The sequence below is a fragment of the Garra rufa genome, chromosome 20 (assembly GCF_049309525.1).
Source record: "Garra rufa chromosome 20, GarRuf1.0, whole genome shotgun sequence".
NCBI classification, from domain to species: domain Eukaryota; kingdom Metazoa; phylum Chordata; class Actinopteri; order Cypriniformes; family Cyprinidae; genus Garra; species Garra rufa.
The window spans coordinates 29,689,907-29,700,855 of record NC_133380.1 but is presented as its reverse complement, the minus strand read 5'-3'; the positions used below and the strand labels follow the sequence as shown (position 1 = coordinate 29,700,855).

General features: G+C 34.4%; 1 protein-coding gene across 2 annotated transcripts in view; it reads left to right on the top strand.

The window, feature by feature from the left end:
- The window catches only part of pparg (peroxisome proliferator-activated receptor gamma), a 42,362-nt gene that overhangs the window by 6,658 nt on the left and 24,755 nt on the right, over positions 1–10,949 (top strand). The window lies entirely within an intron of this gene.

Sequence of the window (10,949 nt, the reverse complement as noted above, 5' to 3'; positions counted from 1 at the left end):
AATAATTTCATTGTTAGTTAGTTAGTAAACACAAGTACATCTAATTGAACATAATTTATTTTCATCAACAAATTATCATAGAACAGCTTTATGAGCTTTATGATCCATTCTCAAAGACTTTAAGTCATTATTTGGGTAGCACACATATTCTGAATGCCTTCAGAAGAATTCAAATTAGCCATTTTAATCTAGATTAATTCCAAGATTTAATCTAGATTAATCTAGATTAAAAAAATTAATCTATGCCCACCCCTAATATATATATATATATATATATATATATATATATATATATATATATATATATATATATATGTTGGCCTTCACCATGCTTCCTGGAAGTAGGGGTAGGAAGTTGACAGCCTCATGTGACAGGAAGGAAGTGATTTTTTTTTTTTTTCTTGAAATCCTTTATTTGGTTATTTGGTTATTTGCTTGCATGTCATTGAGATAGAACACATGGATAACATCTAGAAAAATACTTACAATTTTCTAGATTTTTTTTTATCAGTCCATAAACTAGGAGATACTTTCAGCAGACAGAAACAAATACATTTTCACAATTTTTTTTTAATTTTTTTTTTTTTTTTTTTTTGCAAATTTAGGGCTAAATTTAAAATCGTTTAAACGTTTTTTGGCATTAAAATAAAATAAAAAAGTACTGTCAGGTATGTATATATAGGTGTATATATATGTCAACAAAAAATATATAAAAATATATTTCTTTGGGAGGGTTCCCATGGTTATTTGTTAGCATGTCATTGAGAGAAAAATACTTACAAAATGAAAATTACAACAATTTTTTTTATCAGTCCATAAACCAGAAAATACTGTCAGCAGACAGAAACAAATACATTTTCAAAAAAAAAAAAAAAAAATTAGGGCCAAATTTAATAACAGCTTGTGCTAGCGCAAACCGTAAAAGAATTGAAAAGGTGTGGATTGGTTTTTTTTTTTTTTTTTCGTAACATTATTAAAGGCCAAAAAAAACCTGTGTTAAAGCAGGTGGTAATTTGTGATTGTGCTGGTCATTATGGAAATGGTCTGGCTCTGTCTGTGTTTTTTAATGCAACTGCGCATTGCTAATAAATCACACACAGAATTTCCCCTCCCATCTGTGCTTTTTTTGGAATTGTGCTCTAACGCTAATTTGCCCTGTTTAGTAAATCCGGCCCTAGATGTTGTATAAAATCAAGCAAATGATACATGAACAGATCCCTTCAGAATATAGATACAGTCAAGTTTGGTGAATGTAAATGCCACTAAAGTAGAGATTTTTAACTCAGTGCAGTAGAAAAATCTCTTTTTGAGAAAACGGCCTTTAAAAATATGTATTGTAATTGAAATATACAGAAAATAAAGTTCTAAGAAGCACTTTATGAAAAGTCAAAAAGACCAAAATTGTCATGCATGAAAAAACTGATTTTGCCTGCAAAAATGCACTCATGTCAATGACAATAAAAATTAATGAGTTACTTTAATCAGTCCACTCTTATCAGTTATCTTGACATATCACTTTATTAAGACAGCTAAAAGTTTCAGACAACACATGAACAGCCTAATTTTATTTTTGCTCTCTGTGTCCATATTAGAAGCACTGCTCGTATCCGACGCTCTTCTGTGAAGAGAAGTGGAACCAGCAAAGTTTTGAGTGAGAATGAAGCAACAGGAAGTCATCTGGCTAGCCTTACACCTCATAGCAGGACCACATGATACTTAGCTGTCTGCACTTTTGCTGAGGCCGTGAAGTGTCAAAACCAGCCAAAAAAAAAAAAAACACATTTCTTCAGTTCCTGTTCAATTTAATATAACCACAGAAATAGCCACTCACTTGCCCATTCGCTTAAGTCAAAAGTTCAGTGTACTTTATCGACCCGAATCGTCAAGGATCTTACCTCAGGAAAAGCTTTCAGGTCTCTTGGGTGAGCTCTGTTTTTTTTGCATGCTATTATAGGATGCGTGTTTTTTTTGTTTGTTTTTTTACATGTCTTGGTTTAGGTGCGGATTTTATGTTCCTTTTATAACTGTGAATTGAAACTTGTCAAATGATAGTCTGGAAGGCTCTCAGCCAATGTGTTGAGATAGCGAAATGATTTTGTAATTAAATTACAGAGCAGTGTTTTGCAGCAGTTGTTCTTGTGAATCAAAACAAACAAGGCAATAAACAGAATTATGGAATGCTGAATCATTGTTTTAAAGGCATAGTTCACCTAAAAAATGATAAATCTCTCATTTATTTATCCTCATGTTGCTTTAAACCTGTATTTATTCTACTAAACACAAAACAGAGAGATATTTAGAAGAATGTTGATACAGTGTAAACAAAACTAGGCCATATTTAATTCTAACAGGTATCTGTTGGTAACTTTGTTGTCTTCTGTTTTAGTCTTTGAGTTAGTGTTTAGTAGCAGTAGTGTACCAAACCATAGTTACTATTGATTTCCATTGTATGGAGAGAAAACACTGACACATTTCCCCCTAAAAACAAAACTTGTTTTTATGTTCCACAGAAGAAAGAAAGTCATACAGTTTTGTCATCTTAAGAATTTTCTTTTTTTTTTTTTGGTTGAACTATCCCTTTGGTCATCATTTATTCAAAATGGTTTAGGTAAAAAAAAAAAGAGTGGGTAGGTATGTATGGTAAATGCTAATTACTTGTAATTAACTGCTTATGCTCAAAAGCACAGTGAAGAAATCCCCCAGTGAGCTCATTTTGGAACACGTCAGAAAAATAAATCAGGGTCCACTCGTGCCATGGTTGAGGGATTTATGCCAGCCTACCTAAAATGTGGTCAGAAACGTGTATGACGCGACACCTGCATCAAAGCAAGCACATGTGTTGCTGTGCAAAATCAGTACCAGCCGAGTAGGCGGCCAGACGACTTTATTGTCTGGGTAGAGACTCATAGTGAGAGGGCAGGGGTCAGACTTCAGTATGGAGGTAGCTGTAACTGAGCACTGAGGTCAGGAAGTCATATGTTTCTGCATCTTCTGCCCTCCCTGACAAAGCTTTGAGGTCAGGCTGGGTACTCCCCCTCCCCGGGGACTAAGCCGCCCCCGACAAACTCCTCCATCCTTCTTTCTGAGGAAAGAGTTGCATCAGGTGATGGTTGATACGGTGAACTTCTGCGAATAGCTTGAAGGATTAGTTCAGTCAGCAGAGAAAATCATCAATATTCACTCACCAATATGCAGATTGATGGTAAGAGCTGTTAGAGTAACTAGTTGCTTATAAGCATGCATATTACTAGCACATTGGGCGTTTATTAGTAGTTATAAAGCACATATTAATGCCTTGTTCTGCATGACCATATTCTAGATCCCTTAATCCACCCCACGTCTAAACTTAACAACTACTTTACTATTAAAGGAGACATTCACTTCCAGAACAAAAATGTACAGATAATTTACTCACCCTCTTGTCATCCAATATGTTCATATCTTTCTTTCTTCAGTCAATAAGAAAGTATGTTTCTTGAGGAAAACAATTTAGGATTTCTCTCCATATAGTGGTGCCCCCAAGTTTGAACTTTCAAAATGCGGTTTAAATGTAGCTTCAAATGAATCTAAATGGACAATTCGTATACTTTTTAACCTCAAACGCCCTGCTTTTGTAGGTCTGCGTGAACTCTGTTTTGTCCGAGTCAATACAGTTAGGGTATGTCGAAAAACTCCCATCTCATTTTCTTCTCTAATTTCAAAATCGTACTACATCGCTGCAGAAGTACCGACCCAGTGTTTACAAAGTGAACGTGCAAAGAAGATCAAATGGTCTTTTCAAAAAAAGCTATGTAAGACGATTTTGTCGTTGCAGAAGAAAACGAGATGGGAGTTTTTTGATCTACCCTAACTGTATTGACCTGGATCACACAGAGTATGCATGCGCATTGCAAAGACCAGACAAGACAAGCATTTGAGGTTAAAAAGTATATAAATTGTCTATTTGTTTTGAAAATGACGTTTGTTTCGCTAGATAAGACCCTTCTTCCTTCGGCTGGGATCGTTTAGAGCAGGGCTATTCAATTGGAGGCCTGCGGGCCCATTCCAGCCCAAAGCAGAAGTACGTGCAGGTGGCTTGAATTGCTTGTGTTTGTCCAAAGTGGCAACACTGGCTCGGGCCAGCCAAAAAAGAAAAGCAAGAGACCCAAAAATAGCTAGTCCACAACATCAATAAACAGCGGAGTTGACAAGCGCTTGCAGGGCTCTAGACTGCGACCAAATGGTTGCATTTTTTCTGCCGGTGCGACAAAATTTTGTGACCGGTGGCACTGTTGCGACCACCTCGTTGTTCAACTCAAACGCTGTCATTTCTGTTTCATATGAGAACCCTAAAATGGCAAACGAAACGAAAACTAAATAAAACTCGGACTGCAATGCAAACACACTTTCACAGCTCAGAACAGCCTTATTCAAGAACCAAAGTTGATTTTGTGACACTGTGACTGCACAGTGCTGTAAGATTTAGTGAGAATCATTCAAATTCTGCTCAGAATTCTGTTATAAACAGCACTGACGTATGTCAGGAAACCAGAAGTAACGCCAACTTGTGTTGGCAGAAATAGTCAAATGTCACATTATTCGGAGTTTGTACAACCTTTTGAGAGAGAAATTCAAGCACTTTTCAATGACTTCGCGCAACTATTTCTAGAACTTCAAAGCTCTTATGATCCAATCTGAATGTTATTTTGATGGCCAAAATATACTTTGTGGTAAACAAACACTTATGTAAAATTTAAAATACATCAAATTATAACTATGTCAATACTAATCTGTATAGTTTAGGCATATACAATTTATAGTTTATGTGAAGAGTGTTTTAAAATCACTTAAATTGTATTTCAAAGCCTATTAAATGTTGAAAATAATGGCTTTCAATTATACTGTAATGTTGAATGACTATAAATTAATAGGTAAAACTGAGAGAAAATGCATCTAAAAAAGTATTAATATATTTATATTAATATTTCATTAATAATAGACTACTTGATAAAAAGATGCCATCAAACACATATTTAAAATACACTTTGTTGTTTCTACATTAATTTGGAGATTCAGTGTGAAATTATGACAATATAAATATGTGATTAACCATGATTAATTACAGAAAATTGTGTGATTTTCTTTTTTTAGTTGAACATTGTTAACAATTGTTGATAATATTAGTTAATTTTACTGAATATGCATTTCAGTTTAATTGTATAGACCCCTTAGAAAGAGATGCCCCCACCCCCTTGGCCCCTAAATTTTCAGTTCGATAATCTGGCCCTTAAATGAATCTAATTGAATAGCCCTGGTTTAGGACTATTTGAAGCTGCATTTAAACTGTATTTTAGAAGTTCAAACTTGGAGGCACCATTGAAGTCTACTATATGTAGATAATTCTTGAAATGCTTTCCTCGAAAAGCATAATTTCTTCACGACTAAAGAAAGAAAGAAATGAGCATATTGGATGACAAGAGGGTGAATAAGCAGCAAATTAAAAGTTCAGTGAGGCAAAAGTTTACAGTTAGTTAATAATGAGAATTGGTCCTCAAATGAAAGTGTGATTGCGGTTCTGTTTTTGTGAGCTTGATAGACATGGTCTCTTGTAGAAAAATATGTTCCTTTTGTGTTATGCAGAAATAAACAAGAGGGGGAGTAAATACAGATACAAGACCATCATAAAGAAGGACGAAATAGCTCAAGGTCACAAATTTTTATCAAAACCCATTTTGTCCCGAATAATCAGACCACAAACATGGGTTGAGTTTTGTACCACAGAGGAGAGATGCATATTACAAGAACCTGAGAAAAGAGTAACGCCTTTTTATCAGATTTTGAGAAGTGTTATCATTCATAGAATCGCCAATGGGAATCTTTCAAGGAAACAGAAGTCATTTCTGTCCGCGGTAGAGTCCCTCAGTCAATCTGTGCTCGATGTGCAGATGCCTGGAACCTGAATGTGGCCAAGCAGGTTCTTCTTGTACGTGCTTCGTTTTTAACGTCAATTGCCTTTTTTCAGTGCAGTGCCAGGGTAGTGCAGTGCAAAGCGATGTAAAAATCACACATGAGCTTGAGGAGGAAACTTTAGTGAGTGAATTTTTACATTTTCCTGGATTTTTATCACAGGGCAAGTTCTGATTATTTAAACTTTAAGAAACAGTTATTTTAGAAAAATCTTTTAAGCAGTCATTCTTGCTTGACTTTTTTTTTTTTTTTTTTTTGGTCAGATTCATGTGAAACTGTTGTGGCCTCATTCTTTTTCAACTTGGCGTTTATTTGATGTTCTTAGGAAATATCAGTGAAAAACATCACAGTCCTGTTGCAAAACTGTCCCAGTGGGAAGGATTTCACATAACAGACTGCTTTGCTTGACTTACTAACATCAGCAGTGAAGTCTGTACAATCGCTTCTCTGTCTGAGCACTGCAACACCTCAATATAATACTAGCTTACAGTTTAATCACTAAAAAACAATGCCAACGTGGTGTTAATTAAACTTGAGTTTGTGCGTCATTCTGTAACAATTGTTCTCCAAGGATGTGCTGTTAATTTACTATGGGATCAGAGTCTGACAGAGGACAGATGGATGAAAAAAACCTTTTTATTAGCAAATATTTGAATGTTAATTTGATTACAATCCAGACAGACCTAATAAAAATCTTTATTTGTTGTTTTGTTATCAGAAGCAGAAAATTAGACAACAAGGTTTTCAGAATCCGTGCCTGCAGTTCTTCAAGTCAATGTTTAGTTTTGAGTTTTGTTTCAACTTCCACATTCACTGCAAGATCAGACTTGGTTGTAGGACGCAGCACTGAAATCTGTCCATTAGGGGTTGGTTCACGTGGTGTTTGTTGTCTTTTGTTAAGATACAGGGCATTAACTTGACAATTTGTCATGTATTGTTACGTTCTTTTCACACGTCACTTGAGCGCAAACAGTTTCGTTCAATGAAACGTACGCGGACTTGAGAGCACCATTGTCCATAGAGTTATGTAATGAAGAATCTGCAAGTGCTGGCTGGTGATAAGCTGCAAATCGTAGACAGAAAAACAGTGCGGTGTCAAAAATACAGGTTTGACCTTACATTTCGATGGGCTTGTGGTTTCAACCAAAATATCTCTAGGTTTTCAACCACTTGAGTCAAAGGAGTAGTTTGTCTCGCTAAACTAAATTTCTGACAATGCTGCGATATCTTTTGCCAGCTAGAGCAAACGATGTTTACCACATTTCAAAATGGGCATGTTATGAACGGAAACGTTGCCTTTTACTAAGAATAGACAGTTTTGCTGCTCACTATGTCAAGAAAAGCTGCTCTCCCTAATGACAAAAGACAATTGGGAGCTGGGGGATTGTCAGGCCGATCGCGTCCCGATCGGACGTGAATAAGGAATCCTGTTGGTATTTATGGAAAGGCATTGGGAACCTTTCCAGGTATTTCACAGAATACTTCAACACTTGAGTCTAGCTATACGACTGAATACTTACAACATCCAACGTGTTTAACGTGAATTAAAAGCTGCTGTTCCAGTCTGGTGATGAAAGATTTTTGGGTGGGAAAACTTACATACATTAAACCCCTTTGTGTGATCCAGACAAGACCAGAACTGTTTAATCTATCTAAATTATAGGTTTAATTCCTGGGAACAGCACTTTCTCCTATATGTTTTTCTATAGGAAGAACTGTGCGTTAAAATACGCAAATGCAAATTCCGCTGTGTGGCTTTACACAACCAGCAACCTTGATTATATAAAATTCTGCACAGGGTCGATAAAGGAGGCCGTTTGTCATTGATGGGTTAACCATGTTAGACTTCGGTTTATTATCAACTACAATCTTTTCTCTGTGGCAGCTGCACTTTGCAGCAATTTGTATTCTAAATTTAGCACATCTGCCTCTCTCTGAAACCTTTACTGAAGAGCCTGAGTCTTAAAAATCAATATGTAAAACCATTTTGACATTTCACAAAAATCAGTCCCTTCGCTTTAAAGCACACTCTAAACCATCAACTTTACTAGCAGGTGACTGTACAAACATTGTAATACAACGCCCAATGAGGGATAGGCCTTGCTATTGAAGAGAGAAGGTCTCGTATGCATGTGCCCATCTCTTAATTTTACCTGCGAAGAATTAAATAAATGAAATAAGTGTAAACACAGTAAAGTGAAATACAGACCTCCAAAAACAGGAACACAGAAGCAACAACAGAGATGTGGCACTACATCTGTTACTGCGATATATAGGTAAAAGATGATTCATCTTTTTGAGTCCAATCTGAAAAATGACATGTGAACACATGACACATATGACATATTTCTATAAATATTTAAATATTTAGAGCTAGAATTCATTATTACCGCTAAGGGAAGAAGAGAAAACACCTTTGAGCGACAAAAACCTCAACAAAAAGGCACGTTTTTCACTGAGCAGCTTCGTTTTTAGTCATCATCATAGTTGAGCAATGATGCTTTTAAATGATTTCAAAGAAAAAAGAAAACACAAGCCGAAGTGTGAATTTCTATGGTGAAATGAAACTAATGAAAATGATTGGATGGACCCAGTGTCGCCAGTTGTGATGCTCAAACAAACAGATCAGTGTTTTGAGTCGTTATGCTTTTCTAGGAACTCAACCTACAGTTTCTTACTCGTACTCTAATTGTTTCTGCATATAGGCCGGGACTATAGAATTTTTTTTAACAATGAAAAGATTACACATTTCAGATTTAATTATACAGTTGTTCAACATCTATGCTTTAACATGTGCCTGAGCGCTGAAGCTGGACAATGTCCAAGGTCAAATAAAATCAGCTAATAACCATACCATACAAGACAGAAAACTAAATCAATAATCTTTTTCATTACATGTGATAGGATCAGTTGCCATTTAATTCTGTTAGTAGCTAACTATCAGTTTTTTTTTTAAACAAACACCGTCTGTACAGACAAGTCTAATTTGGTGGTATGTTCACACTTTCAGCGTCTTTTAGTTTTAGCACACTCACAGAGTGTTATTTACACCGGGAGCGGAGCTCATCTTCTTGTTGAGTTGATATCTGAGGTGTTTTGACACTTCAGAAACGGTAGAGTCTCGTGCTGTCGTAGGCCTTTGGCCTGATTTGATTTCTTTATACTCTCTTTGAATATTTCCTCAGATGGCATTCAGAGGTGGTGCCTCTTAAAGTGTAAAAGTGTGCATTTGTATTTATTTGGGACAGTACACAATAATTACCTTCATACTGTACAGTTTTGGGTGTAACTATTTACTGAGTAATTAGTTACTGTAATTTAATTACTTTTCCCTAAAGTTAAGTAAGAGATTACTCTTATTTTTCAGTCATTTAATTACAGTTTCTTATTATATATTTGAACTTAATACTATGTATAGGCTGTAGAACATTTATATACAATACAATAGTGGTTTTAACATAAAAAATCAAGTCTAACCTTAAAATGCATGCTTTTTATTTACCCTTCTCATTTTAAATACTTTTGTGAGTTAATAAGAATATTGGTTACACTTTAGTGTCCTATTATCTCTATTAACTAGTTGGGTATTAGGATAAATATTAATGGGATATATTAGCTGTTTATTATTACTTTAAAAGCACATAAATAATGTCTTATTCTGCAAGACTTTATTCTAGATTTCTAATCCTACCCTATTCTTAAACTTAACAACTACTTCACTAAGTATTTTAGAGTATACTGAGGCAAAAGTCATAGTTAATAGTTAGTAAATAGTGAAAATTGGAATCTAAAGTGTGACCAGAATAATTTATGTAGTTATCTATTATTTGTTTGAAAGAATTAAAAGTACCATTTCATGTTTATCCTTGTATCAGTAACTTGTAGGGGTTGATGTGGGATTATAGAAAGTAATTATTAATTAAATAATTAAATCGTTTTTAGAGAGAGTAATTTGTACAATACACTGATGAAAATGCAATTAGAAACTAGTAATTACTTTTTTAGACTAACTTACCCAACACTGATACTGTAATATAAATATAACTGATTTAGCTGGATTTGTTCATTTATGTTTTTAAGTTAACATATGAAACATAATATGTAACAAAGACACAAATAAAATAATGTAATGATAAATTTGTAAAGTAAATAACAAAGTAATGATAGTAATTCTACTTACAGATATTTTTGCTTAGGATCAGTTACTTGACTTAAATCAATTATAATTATCAGTAACTTTTATGGTTATCAGATATGGTTAATGTCAGATTGTATTTGACCTTGAACATTGTCCAGTTACAACGCTGAAGCACATGGAATAGTGTGGATGTTAAATACATACATAAAAATATCTAATAAAAATGTAAAACAAAGAACACAGAGCAAATCGCAAAAGAAATTAAAGCAAGCAGAATTAGCACACCTAATAAAATAAACATTTGCATTTAAATTTGATAGTAACAAGATTTTTGTTGATTGCATTACAGTAAATTATGCCTTCAAATTATGTAAAAGCCTTTTCACACCAAAAAAAGTGAAATGAATAAACCTAAGGGTGAAGAAAAAGTAAATTCACATCTGTACAGTAGAAATATAGGAAAAGGAAGTTCAACACACTTCAGCAATGAGAACAATGAAGCACAAATAGTTAATCTAAAGTAAGTTTTGCTTATTAGTATGGTTGAATTAGATCAACAAAGGTCAGCAGCAAAGACACTGGTTAATAAAATGGGATTAAATACATAACGGAAACAAAAGTAACTGGCGTTACTTTTTTGAAAAAGTAACTCAGATATTTTCTTGTAAATGAAAAGGTAATGTGTTACTTTACTAGTTACTTGAAAAAAATAATCTGATTACGTAACTCGCATTAATTGCAATGTGTTATCCCCAACACTGCCTGCATGTGTAATCTTAAAGAGTAACTTCTATTTGATTTATCCCATAAAATGAGTTTTGTTGGTATAAATTAATTTATTCAGGTTGATTCAGCAATATTAAAT